The sequence below is a fragment of the Piliocolobus tephrosceles genome, chromosome 9, assembly GCF_002776525.5.
Source record: "Piliocolobus tephrosceles isolate RC106 chromosome 9, ASM277652v3, whole genome shotgun sequence".
NCBI lineage: Eukaryota > Metazoa > Chordata > Mammalia > Primates > Cercopithecidae > Piliocolobus > Piliocolobus tephrosceles.
The window spans coordinates 127,474,381-127,488,124 of NC_045442.1; the positions used below are offsets into that span (position 1 = coordinate 127,474,381).

The following is a 13,744-nucleotide window of genomic DNA, read 5'->3' on the forward strand; positions in this document are numbered from 1 at the left end:
ATTCTCGTATTGATATAAACAAATACCTGGGACTGGGTAACTTACAAAGAAAAAGGTTTTATTGGCTCACAGTTCCACAGGCTGTGCAGGAAGCATAGCGGCTTCTGCTTCTACGGAGGCCTCAGGAAACTTACAATCTCAGCAGAAGGCGAAGGAGAGGCTGGCACATCTTACATGATTGGAGCAGGAGGAAGGGAGAGCAACGGGGGAGGTACCACACATTTTTAAACAACCAGATCTCACAAGAACTCACGACAGGGACAACAGCACCAAGGGGGACGGTGTTAAACCACGAGAAGCCACCTCCACAAGAACTCACGACAGGGACGACAGCACCCAGTGGATGGTATTAAACCGTAAGAAGCCACCCCATGACCCTGTCACCTCCCACCAGGCCCACCTCCAGCACTGGGGATTACATTTCAACATGAGATTTGGGTGGGGACACAGAGCCCAACCATATCACCTCCACCTGTCTTGAAAGGCCAGGGCTCCCTCCCCAGCCCCACCTGAAGGCAAAGTTCTAGAACCACCCTGAGACAATGAGCCAGTCACTTCAAATTGAGCATGAAACGACTCCGCATCCAGAGCAAAGGAAATACATAAAGTGCCTAAGTGGGCCTAATGGGCTCTTAGTAATCAAATCTATCATCATCTGTATACTTTCCATATTATGGTGGGAACACTTTATAGCCAGCCTAGCTCCCCTCCTGTTCCTGTTAGAATTTTGTTCTTAGAATAAATTTACATCCGTCCCCTGGTGCCAGGGTTCAGGCTGTGTTGCACTTTTCATTATAAGCCATGTTTACTGAAGGTTTACAACTTGGCTGTAAAAACCAGTTGGCACCGAAACTGGAAACTTGGCATGAACAAATTGGCATAAACATTGGCCGGAAGCAGTTTTTCTATCTAAATCTGAGAAAAGCAGACTAGGTCATTTTCAAGTTATTTGTATTATTCATGCATAAATAAAATGAAGCTTGACATCTTCAAACAGTTGTTTGCTTTTGCACTCTTCAAAAATAGATTGGATCCAAGAAAAGTAACATTTGGTAAACAAATACTCCGTGACGGACTGTAAAAAAAAAAAGTAAGGAAAAAAGAGTGGAGTGCAGTACATGAAATAGAAAGGGAAGATGGAAGGGTTTCAAAAGTCACTTGTGTCAGAAAGTAGAGTCAGGAAAGGTATTATTAGGTGATTATGTGGTTTCTAGAGGCAAATTTAGAGATTCCCCTGGACTCTAAATTAGTAGTGTAAATAAGCAGAAAACAAGCTTTCAAATAAAATACTTTTTTTGTTGAGATCTGAAGCACTCTTCATCTAAACACACAAGGTAACTAAATATATGATGTTCAGGCAGGGAAGATCCAAGAGATTTCTAAATATGTTTTCTAACAGCAGTAGGCTTGGCCTGTAAAACAAACAAACAAAAAGTTCAAAAATTAGGGGAAGAAAAAAATAAAATATAAATGATATATTAAAACATGTTGGTTAAAAACAATAGCATCAAAGCCTGAAGCCCCTCCCCCCTCATCTATGTATCGAATTAAGTTTAGAAATGCAATTTGTGGGTTTTGCATTCCAGCAGCCAGTAGCAGTTCTCTAAAGAGGGAAAGTGATGGTGCCGACCGTTCCCCCAAAGAATGCCTTTTTGGCAAATTTAAAAGTCAGCCTTGACGTCAAGTGACTCCTGAGGAGGCTCCGCGTTGAGTTCTGTGAAGCGTGGGCGGATCGGACTTTCACTCTCGAAACTCTGTGGGGGGATGACTACAGAGACAGTTTAGGGCAAAATAAAACCAAGCCAATTCAAACAGAAAGTAAAAATAAGTCAGAGAGGAAAGAATGTGGAGGATGGACCAGGCCTGCTGGGGCCTGCGTTCTGTAACAAGTACCGTTTGGGGAAGGAGTCGTTCCATAGACTTGCTTTTTATTGATGTTCCTTCCTCACGGTTGTTAGCAGCAGTTAAATCCATATGGTTGTTCTTGGCAAAATGTATCTTGTCCTCTATTTGTAAAGTGTTGTTTCCCCAAACTACAGGCAGAGTAATAGAATTCTATCATGGGAAGTGGAAGGATCTTCCATCTGGGGATTTCACCCGAATGACACCCTTTGGTCCTTACCTGGCTCTTAGGATCAGCATCCTTCCATCCACGTGGTGATTCAAGCTAACAATTATCTTGGGACACATCTCAAAACTATTAACTCCCCAGAATGATCCACGGTGTTGATTCTCAGGTGGACACTCCCAGTGTTTCCTCCTTCGGAGAATGCTGTGAAATCACTTGTTCACCCTAATATCAAGATTGTTCCAGCCGGGTGTGGTGGCTCACACCTGTAATCCCAGCACTTTGGGAGGCTGAGGCGGACAGATTACCTGAGGCCAGGAGTTCGAGAGTAGCCTGAGCAACATGGCGAAACCCGGTCTCTACTAAAAATACAAAAATTAGCTGGGCATGGTGGCACCCGTCTGTAATCCCAGCAACTCAAGAGGCTGTGACCGGAGAATCGCTTGATCCCAGGAGGCAGAGGTTGAAGTGAGCCAAGATCGCCCCGGTCTGGCTGACAGAGCAAGACCCCGTTTCAAAAAAAGAAAAAAAAAAAAAAGAAAAAAAAAAGAAGATTGTTCCTATAGCACCTATAGCAATGCCAGGTCATTGAGGATTCCAGCTTGTCAGGTGCTTCCTGGATACGTTTTTACACCACAGAGAGTTCACTTCCACATTGAGAAGTATGAATAAACACATGCGATGACTCCATTGAGATTATTCTGTAGAGATGAAGAAATTAAAGACCTAGAGCACGCTATCGGGGTTCCATAGATCAGAGACAAAACAACTCAGCAATTAACAGGCCTCATAGAAACGAGACTGGGAACCCCTTAGCATTTCTGCAGAATTCGCAGTTATTTCTAAGTATATTCCCTCCAGGTGCACAGTTAGCTAATCTCACCAGTCCCATGGATTCCTTGAGGGACTGGTTTACACCTTATTTTTGTATTCAGTTCCTAACACGGTGCCTGACACTCTCCAGGGCTTCGGTGAAATACTGATGCCATGATGTGGGTAAGTGTTCCTATCTGTAACTAGAGAGAGAGACAGGTGTTCTGGTTTTGTTTTCTTTTAACAGACTGGGGAAGAAAACTGTTTGGAGGCTAAAATAAAATTTGCACCAATCAGCATAAACGAGTGAGTTGCTGGAATTGCCACATGGTAGATCTGAAATGCCGTATCTACAGGGAGCAGGTGCCTGGTGAAGAGGGACTTTCTGGACACTGTGATCAGAGAGAACTGATGACTTCTACAGCAGTCTGCTCTTCAGCTCAATATTCCACCACCAATAGACTTTGGGTTTTGGGGGGTTAATGGGGCAGTCAGATGATTAGTGATGGAAACTCCAGGGAAAGTAAGGGTGGGAAGAAGTGTAACTTGTAAAAATCTTCCCATCTTTTAGTCTTCCACTTACAACTGGGGGAAAAGTATTACATTTTAAATCCAACCCAAAGAAAGGGAGGTTCATCAGAATCTCCAAGCCGATTGGGATCTATGACCTTTTCCATTCAGACAGACCAGATAGGCCTGGCGCAGCTTCTACTCTGCTTCCCAGAGCTGTGCAACGTGTGGTCCTTGGCCCATTCCTGCTGCATAAATATGCATTCTTTGTATTGGAATCCAGAGTGTAGGAAGTAGTGGCTTTGAGAGAGAATCAGGCTGGCCCTGCATGCATGTGAGACATTCCTGCTCTCTTCTTAAGGTTTCTTCGTTGTTACATAGTATCTTGGGAAATGAAACAGAAAGCTGACTGCAGTGTTAATTCTTGGAACTGGCATGAAAATGAAGAGGATAAGTGACACAGCGAAACAGCTTATGTTTCGGAATCAAAGACCTGGATTCATTTTCTACCTCTGTACTCTCAGGATTTGTGCAAGACTTTGACCAATTTTTAACCCATCTGAGCCCCAAGAATCCTGACCGTAAAATGAAGCTACTGCTTCCTACTTCCGGACAATGTATGGATTGGCTGGGCGAGGAGGGGGCAGAAAACATTGTCCTGGATGTCCTCTTTCTTTTCTGGTGCATATCTTCCCCGCCAGCAAACTCGGTGGACTGGACCTCCAAATGTATCCTGACTCTGAGCTGTGTGATTTCTTTTCCTTCCAAGCCACAGCCATCTCCATTCTGGACGGCATCCATGTGCTCCTAAAGCTCTCCTGCTTCCTCCCAGACTTCCCGACCATCCCTTCCCTGGGGCACCAACGGCGTGAACCTCATCACCTTATGCCTACTGAAGGCCCTACTTGGCTTCCTAAGGCTCTGCAGACAAAAGAACCCATGAACACCCAAGCAGAGCCTGGGCCCTGCCTGGTTCTGGCCCCCCTCACCCCTCCCCTCTGCCCAGGCCCCACCCATCCTGGCCTTACCCCTTCAACCTCCCTGAAATGCACCAGACGTCCTCTGGCCCCCTCTGGCCCCAGCTTCTCCTGCCCCCAGCCCTTGCCACAGACCTCCCATGCCTGGCGCTCCCAATGTTTACTTCTCAGGTAAAATCTCTCCTCTTTAGAGACATGAGATTGAGCCTTGATCTTTCAAACCAGAGGAGCGTCCACACCTCTCTTCCCACCAAACGCTTTATCTGTTTCCTTTGTATCACTCACCTGAATTCTGTTTGTATTTGTCAGTGCCCCCAGAGTGACAAGTGCAGGGCCCTACATGAGCCCAGAAGGTGTTTTTTCCCAAAAGTCTGGGAGAGAAGAGGTTCCTGGAGAACCGTGAAGCCCACCTGCATGGGAGGTGTGACAGCGGCAGTGCTTCTCCTGCACCCGTCCCTGTGCCGCTCCCGGGGCCATGAAACCACTGGACAACGATTAGATGATTGAGCTCATTATTATAAAATAATCACATTTTTCTACTATAAACTTAGAGTAATATTCCAGTTTAGACAGAATGAAGAGCATCCAGAAAAGCTGAACAATGAGCCCCTAAGATGGGCCGTGATTCCAGCGTATGGCTTGGGTGGTCTCATGGCAAGATGTGCACACAGACAAGCAATAGTGAATTGTGAACACCTCTGGCAAGTGCTCTGGCTGGACTGCATTTTCAGAGCTTTGTAAATTTCCTAATTCCTTTTGCATAATAGCATTAATGATGCGAGGAGGCCGGTTACATTTTCAGTCATACTTTATTGCATTTTAGAGGGAAATTATCTATTACGGTTGAATTTGCAAAGTTGGGTATTTCCAAAGGTTATGGGATTTGCGTCCCACAGCAGGAAAGGCACACCATAGAGCCAACTCTTTACTGCCTGTCTGAAGGGTGACTTGGTCTGTTACCTGGTTTTGGTGGCATCCCCCGGTTCACAGACTGTCTGCCTCGCTTTCCCTTACTGGGTGTGCGGCCTGTGAACAGAGGGTGAAGACACACATGTGGAATCTCAGCCTGGAGACACCCTGCAGCAATGCCGGACAGGATGACAGAGTTGTGGGCAGGAACAAGTCCAGCTGGGGATGCAGGAATAACTCTCAGGACATGACACAGTTTTCCATATCACAAAATAAAGGAGGAGAAAGCTGGCTTTGGGTGGCACAGTTTCCAAGGGGTCCAATCTGTTAAATGTAGAATGCTTCAGTCTTATTTCTTGGCAAAGTGTCGCACTTAAATTATTGAGTATCTGCTGTGCACCGTGTACTGGCCATCTGATCAGGTGTTTCATACATGTCCATGTTAACCTTCCCAGTAGTCTACAAGGTATTATGTTCCCTGAATAGGTTGGAGAACTCCAGCTCAGATCATGAGGCAGCCCACCCAAGAACAGCTGATGGATGGCGATGTCAAGACTCAAACCCAAGCCTGTAGTTATCTGTGAAAAAGATGATGGAGGTGGTGAAAAGGATAATGAACATGTATGCACATTGGTTATAAACATGATACATGAACTGGAGAAGCAGCAGTCCTGAGGTGGGCACTATTAAGGTGAAAGGTGGGACTCAACTCTGGAGGTGGGGACTCGGGCTCTGGACGAGATTGAAGACCTGCTATAACAAGGAAGAGGTGAAAGCAACTCTCCATAAGACACTCCCACCAGCGCCATGTCAGTTTACCATTGCTATGGCAATGCCTGGGAGTTAAACACCCCATTCCATGGCAGCGACTTGATAACCCAGAAGTTACCATTCCTTTTCTAGAAATTTCTGCATAGTTGCCTTTTATTTTTTATTTATTTATATATGTATTTATTTTTGAGAAGAAGTCTCACTCTGTCGCCCAGGCTGGAGTGCAGTGGCCGGATCTCGGCTCACTGCAAGCTCTGCCTCCCGGGTTCACACCATTCTCCTGCCTCAGCCTCCCAAGTAGCTGGAACTACAGGTGCCCACCACCACACCCGGCTAATTTTTTTGTACTTTTAGTAGAGACGGGATTTCACCATGTTAGCCAGGATGGTCTCCATCTCCTGACCTTGTGATCTGCCTGCCTTGGCCTCCCAAAGTGCTGGGATTGCAGGCGTGAGCCACCATGCCCAGCCTCACAGTTGCCTTTTAATTTGTTTGTATTTAAGATGAGTAAAAATGGCCGGGCACGGTGGCTTACACCTGTAATCCCAGCAATCTGGGAGCCCAAAGCGGGTGGATCACTTGAGGCCAGAAGTTCGAGACCAGCCTGACCAACATGGCAAAAACCCATCTCTACTAAAAACACAAAAATTAGCTGGGCTTGGCAGCATGTGCCTGTAATTCCAGCTACTCAGGAGGCTGAGGCAGAGGTTGCAGTGAACTGAGATGGCGCCACTGCACTCCAGGCTGAGAGGCAGAGTGAGACTGGGTAAAAACATGACTGCAGAACTATCCTGAGCTGTTCCTCTCAGTGCTCTACCTAGTGGGTAGCTCTACCTGCTCTGTGGGGGCATTGTGGAGACGCAGCAGTGCCACCTCAGTAAAGCTGCTTTCTTCCGCCACCAGCTCACCTGGTATTCTCTCCAGAGCGAAACCAACAACCTTCCCGGGCTAACCCTCAACTGGGGACTTGATACAGTTTGTCCGTGTCTTCACCCAAATATCATCTTGAATTGTAGCTCCCATAATTCCCACGTGTTGTGAGAAGGACCTGTTGGGAGATAATTAAATCATGGGGCCAGTTTTTGTGGCCCCCCCATAATGTTTTTGTCTTAGTAATACGTCTCATGAGATCTGATGGTTTTATAAGGGGTTCCCCCTTTCTCGTGGCTCTCATTCTCTCTTGCCTGCCACCATGTAAAATGTACCTTTTGCTTTCCACCATGATTGTGAGGCCTCCCCAGCCACTAGGAAACTCTGAGTCTATTAAACTGTGACACTGTGAGTCTATTAAACCTCTTTTCCTATATAAATTGCTCAGTCTCGATTATCAGCAGTGTGGAAATGGCTTCCCTGCGCCGCATCACTACTGTTTTCCCTATTTTACAGGTAAGGAAACTGGGGCTCACCAAGGCCCAGATCACAGTATCAGAAAGCAATGGTGTCTGATTAAAGTCCATTGTCCATGCAGCCCCGGGTAGCAGGCATCTCCCACACCACAGTTCTGTCCCCACAGGCCTGGCACGGTGCCTCAGGACACCTGTAAACACCACGTTTCCTGGAGAAGCCTAGTCATGGCCCTCTGGGATGCATGATAAGATTTTGTGTGAGCTAAATACTCACAAAAAGAGCCCAAGGATCGCCACGTGGCAAAGCTAAGACAGGCGTTCATCTTCCCTCTCATCTGAGCCAGGCAGCCCAGCAGGAGTGAGTAAGTGGAGTGGCATGACTCTGAGTGCTTGGAGAAAAGGGCCAGGCCCGCCGCTGGGGGTCTCCACAAGTGAACCGAAAACTTACTCTCCTCATCTGTTTTGTGTTGCTTAGAATTAAGAAGAAACAAAATGTATTTCTTATGGTTATGGAGGCTGAGAAGTCCACGGTTGAAGGGCCACATCTATTGAGGGCCTTCTTCTTGGTGGGGCCTCTCCGCAGAGTCCCAGGATGGCACAGTACATCACATGATGAGAGGCCTGAGAGTGTTAATGTGTTAGCTCTGGTCTCTCTTCCTCTTCTTACACAGCCACCAGTTCCCCACTCATGATAGCCCATTAATCCATTAGCCCATGAAAGTGTTAATCCACTGGCCAGGTGCAGTGGCTCATGCCTGTAATCCCAGCACTTTGGGAGGCCGAGGTGGGCAGATTGCCTGAGATCAGGAGTTGGAGACAAGCCTGGCCAACATGGTGAAACCCGTTTTCTACTAAAAGCACAAAAATTAGCTAAGTGTGGTGGTTCACGCCTGTAGTCCCAGCTATTCTGGAGGCTGAGGCAGGATAATTGCTTGAAACTGGAAGGTGGAGATTGCAGTGGGCCAAGATCACATCACTGTACTCCAACCTGGGTGATAAAGCAAGACTCCATCAAAAAGAAAAGAGAAAAGGAAGGAAGGAAGGAAGGAAGGAAGGAAGGAAGGAAGGAAGGAAGGAAGGAAGGAAAGGAAGGAAGGAAGGAAGGAAGGAAGGAAGGAAGGAAGGAAGGAAGGAAGGAAAGAAGGAAAAGTGTTAATCCACTCATGAGAACAGAGCCCTCTTGACCTCATCCCCTCTCAAAGACCCCACTTCTAAATATTGCGGCCGTGGGGATTGAATGTGAACATGAGTTTTGGAAGGGACAAATATTCAAGCTACAGCACCTTCCTGCTTCTTCTCCCACCAGCCATTCCTTGGCAGGTGTATCAGGCTCATAACTCATGGCTCAGTTTCTTCAAGCTGTTTCTTCTGAGCTCTGATGCCACCCCCTTCCTGCTCAGCCTGCAGGGCTCTTGCCAAATGTCACAGGGGCAAGGACGTCTTTCCTGAGCCTCCCCTGGAATGGAGACATTAGCCTCCCTTTAGCCTCCAAGCGTGTTGCTGCCCTTGGATTCCGGCCCTCACATGATTCTCACCGTTCCTCAGTCACCCTGGTTGTGCAGGCCTTCCTAGCACATGGTGTCAGGAAAAGCGAGGCTTGATGCCGAGCCTAGCACTCATAGATGCTACCCCCAAGCTGCCAAAGGCTCTTCCCATCCCAAGTACTCGAAGACTTCATTTCAGTCATGGAATTTCCTTCTACAACAGCTTCCTCCTGCACTGTGGATATAGGTCATGTTTACACATTTCCTTCTGCAGGCTTGTAAATCTCCTGTGCACAAAAACAGGCCTCAGTTGGTTCCTTATGGCACCTTGGATGATATTTAGTGCATAACTGTGTTCAATAAAAGTTAGTTGAGAAAATATGAAATGAAGTAGGGGAAGAGTTCATTCTCTTCAGGACTAAGCAGATATGTCTTTCCTACCCCAAGAAAGAAACATGTTTGCAAAACTATTTCAACATGAATTAATCAATCATGATTCATAGTTCATGTAGTTCTTCCTAGATAGATCAACCCAAATCAAAGTCTCATTTCTTTTAATGTAGCAGGGCACAGTTGACACCAGTGTGCTGCAACCTAAGGAAAGGCAAATGGTCTGGAGGGAATACATGCACAGACATAATTTTTAAAACGAGCCTTTGACTCTTGCTCACCCCTCCCTTTCTCCTTCTCCTGGTCCCAGCTCATTCCACCCAACAAGTTGACTTTCTATCAAACAATCTGTCACTTGAAAGGAGGCAAGATTTCTATAGTTACTTGGGAATCTACAGACTATAAAAAGCCCTTTATTTTGATGGCTAGCAAGGCATTTGCTGTGTTTATAATGCCTGATTGCCATTTTTCTGCAGGTACTCTTTTCTCCATTTAGAGTAGCATCCTTCAGAACTCCAGTGTGTTATCTTTGTGTCGTCCAGAGCGCCATGTGGAGTGACTGCGAAGTCAATAGACTGGTAAATTGCATGCATCAATTTTAAATGTCATTGTGATATATCTTTTCAATATATGTAATAATATATAAAATACATATGGAATCTAGTTACAGTCAAGTTGACAGTCTCACATGGGGACAACTTAAGTATTAAAAGTTATGAATATATCTTTACTAGTCCTTTATTTTGCTGCTATGTATTTCAGTAGTTTCTCTTAGAATTATCTTAATAACTGCTTTAGTCTCTGAGCATGAGTGTTACATATTTATTTATATATTTTTATTCTTTTCATTGTAAACTGAGTTAAAACATAAAGGAATCAGGGCAAAAGCAAGACAAAACTTTTTCTTTTGAAATGCAAATAAGTAGATAATGTAAATCCAGACCAAAATGCACCTTACATGCTGTTATGTGCACAGTTAATGATGCTTGCACAGGACGTAGAACTGCCAGGCACTGGGCCAGCTTTATGGGCGGTTATCATCAGATATTGTTGAATTTTAAATAGTATTTTCTGCGTGTGTGTGTGTGTGTGTGTGTGTGTGTTTAAATGTGCACATACACACTGAGGTATGTGTTTATTTTTCTGGAAAAATAAGAAAAAGTAACAATTTCGGGAGAAGTATGTAATGAAGCGAAAAGTTTATTTTATAGCTGTCTAGTCTACTTAAATGTTCTATGTGAAGGTAACTTATTGCTAACCGTGAAAAAAATCAGTACAAGTTATCTCGGTGCAATCAAAATCACATTTTCTTATATGCCTCTGTATTTTAAAATCAACTAAAATCAATGGTGTTTTGTTGGGGGGCGGCGGGGGCTTGTTTTGAGACAGAGTCTTGCTCTGTCTCCCAGGCTGGAGTGCAGTGGCACGATCTTGGCTTGTTGCAGCTTCTACCTCCTGGGTTCAAATGATTTTCCTCCCTCAGCCTCCTGAGTAGCTGGGACTACAAGCGAACACCACTACACTTGGCTAATTTTTGTATCTTTAGTAGAGATGGGGTTTTGCCATGTTGGCCAGGCTGATCTCGAACTCCTAACCTCAAGTGATCCTCTTGCCTTGTTCTCCCAAAGTGCTGGGATTTCAGGAGTGAGCCAGCACACCCGGCCTTAAAAACAAGTTGTTTTAAAGTAACTAAGTTATTACCTATTTTGGGCTTTGATTAATAGATAAATATATGAATGTAGAGAATTTACTTAAATCTTACACATTCTTTTAACACCTTTCCTGTACTTTGTAGGTTGGTATCGCTATTTGCACTGACTTGCTAAATATTCTGTAGCATGAAGTAGAGAGTTTCTTTGCAGATCTTGTATGCTGGTGCCGGATGCTCTAGATTCTTCACCAGGTGGAGGCAGTGGGCAGGCCACCATGTGCTCTAAGCGCCCAGCATAACTGAGCCAGCCCTGCTGCTGAAGGGAATCCCAGGAGACAAAAATCACCTGCTTTGGTTGCTGGCATCTTCATCACCCAGGAATTTTACAGTTAGTGTGCTAACTGCTTCGAAGCTTATAATCATTTTTACAGTCACCTACCACTTTACAGATGCGTGAAGGAAAACACGAGTTCAGACACACCGCTGGGTCAGAGAAGTGTCTTTGCTGACTGCCATCCAAGGGTCCAGCTGCAGCTTTACTGGGTGAATTTTCTTCTCACCCATAAGAATTTCAAAAAGCAAAGATGGAGATGCCTACCTCTAGAAAAAGAACTTGTTGACATGCACTCAAGGTTTTCATGAGGAATGAATCTTGTTGGGAAACCCGTGTCTACTGGCCACCTTATCTAGGATTCCAGGACTGAAAACTGAGAATTTTCTTCCGCTGCCAGTTCCTAGAATGTAGCATATTGCATCACGTCCATTCTCAAAATGAAGGTCCACCTGTGGGAATAATTTAGAATATACTGCAGTGGGAGTGGGGCGAGGTTGGGAGGGTAACGGTTTTGGGAACCTGTTATTTCTTTGAAAAAGACGATGTGATGTTTCAGGCAATTTTGGCAATGTATTACTATTTCAAATCTCTTTCGACCTAAATTTGCCAGTGGTGCCTCAGACATATTAATTCTGGAGATCTCCTTCTTTGTTAAAAGGAAGGTAAGCCATCCTATCTCATTACCAAAACCACAAGTTTTGGGATAAAAGGAGTGATGTAATACAGCCCCATTGCCTCCTCTCCTCACGGTAGGGGTCATATCCACCTCCTCGTGATGATCGCATTAAAATTAAAGAATTCATGCAAAGTGCACAGAACCGCGGGTGGCCAACAGCTCTTTGTCTACAACAAAGAACAACACCGACAGTAACAGTCTCTTAGTGGTATAATCTGAGATTTGAAAGAGCTTGGGAAAAACGAGTTGTGGAGAGAATTGTGGACTATTCAAAGTGTCTTGCTCTACCACATTCCTCTCCGTATATCCACATTTATAATTATTCCATGACACATTTCAGATGGTTTTCATTCATGAAGCTCTCTGGAATGTACCCCATGTATATAAGAATTATAAAGGAAGGAGAAGAACTCGGCCTGAAGAGCATATATACATATTTAATAAGATATATATAGCCAAGGCAGGCAGATCACGAGGTCAGGAGATCGAGACCATCCTGGCTAACATGGTGAAACCCTGTCTCCATTAAAAATACAAAAAAAAAAAAAAGAAAAAAAATTAGCCAGGCATGGTGGCATGTACCTGTAGTCACAGGTACTTGGGAGACTCAGGCAGGAGAATCACTTGAATTCAGCAGGGGGAGGTTTCAGTGAGCCAAGACCACACCAGTGCACTCGAGCCTGGGTGACTGAGTGAGACTCCATCTAAAATTAAAAAATAGATATATATAAAAATCATGTAATATATTTGTAATATATAATAAGATAAGATAAGGACATAAGTAATTAATTCAAGTCGATAAAATGCATATATTCCATTAAAAATACTATTACAACTAGGATTCAGTTTTTACTGATATCTCCATTGCTGGCACTAAAACAAACTTCTGGACCAGTATAAACGAATTCAGAATTATTTTTTCCTTGCTTCCTCAAAGACCTCTTTTCCTCTTTCTGCATTGCAGCTGCCTGTCTCCGGGTCCCTGGCTCCTGTGTGGCGATGACCCCTTCCATCCCATGCCTCCCGGTGAATCCCAGCCTCTCCAGTTCTTAGTCGGTCTAGCCCTGGAACTCCGACTTCAAGCCTGTGGCTCACCTGGATTCCACATTCCAGGACCTGAAGTTTCTTCACTTTCACTTGCTGAGTCCCACAGCACTCTGTCCCCTTCTCATTGCTACTGCTGTACTGTTTCCTGTGGTCCCTGATTATGTTGGGCCTCTCAGAGGCTTCGGGTAGACTTTTCTACTAGACCAAGAGGCTGTGACCATCTGCAAGTACAACACAGGAAAGCTCTTGTGGTGATTACAGTCATGAAAACCTTTGTCCCAGTATATAGGCTGAAGGATAATTTGACATGCGGGTGAGATTTGACTCCATTTAATTGGACATTAAATGAAACACATAGCATGCCTTTATTTGGTATTTAAATTATATCTTAGAGAAAATACTTTACATGCTGGGTGCTGTGGCTCACGTCTGTAATCCCAGCACCTTGGGAGACTGAGGCGGGTGGAGTTCTTGAGGTCAGGAGTTCGACACCAGCCTGGTCAACATGGTGAAACCCTGTCTCTAATAAAAATACAAAACTATCCAGGTGTGGTGGCACACATTTGTAATCCCAGCTACTCAGGAGGCTGAGGCGGGAGGATCACTTAAACCTGAGAGGTGGATGTACAGTGAACCAAGATCATACCACTGCACTCCAGCCTGGGTGCCAGAGCAAGACTCCATATCCAAAAAAGGATAGGAAGAAGGGGAAGAGGAAGAGGAAGAAGAAGAAGAAGAAGAAGAAGAAGAAGAAGAAGAAGAAGAAGA

General features: G+C 45.0%; 1 long non-coding RNA gene across 1 annotated transcript; it reads right to left on the reverse strand.

Annotated features, from left to right (window-relative positions):
• Window positions 1-1,275: 1,275 nt before the first annotated feature.
• LOC113224921 lies at window positions 1,276-2,572 on the reverse strand. Its single transcript, XR_003309553.1, has 2 exons — window positions 2,123-2,572; window positions 1,276-1,412 (listed from the first exon to the last, which is right to left on the reverse strand). It is a non-coding gene; the product is annotated as an uncharacterized LOC113224921 (long non-coding RNA).
• Between the last annotated feature and the right edge of the window lie 11,172 nt (window positions 2,573-13,744).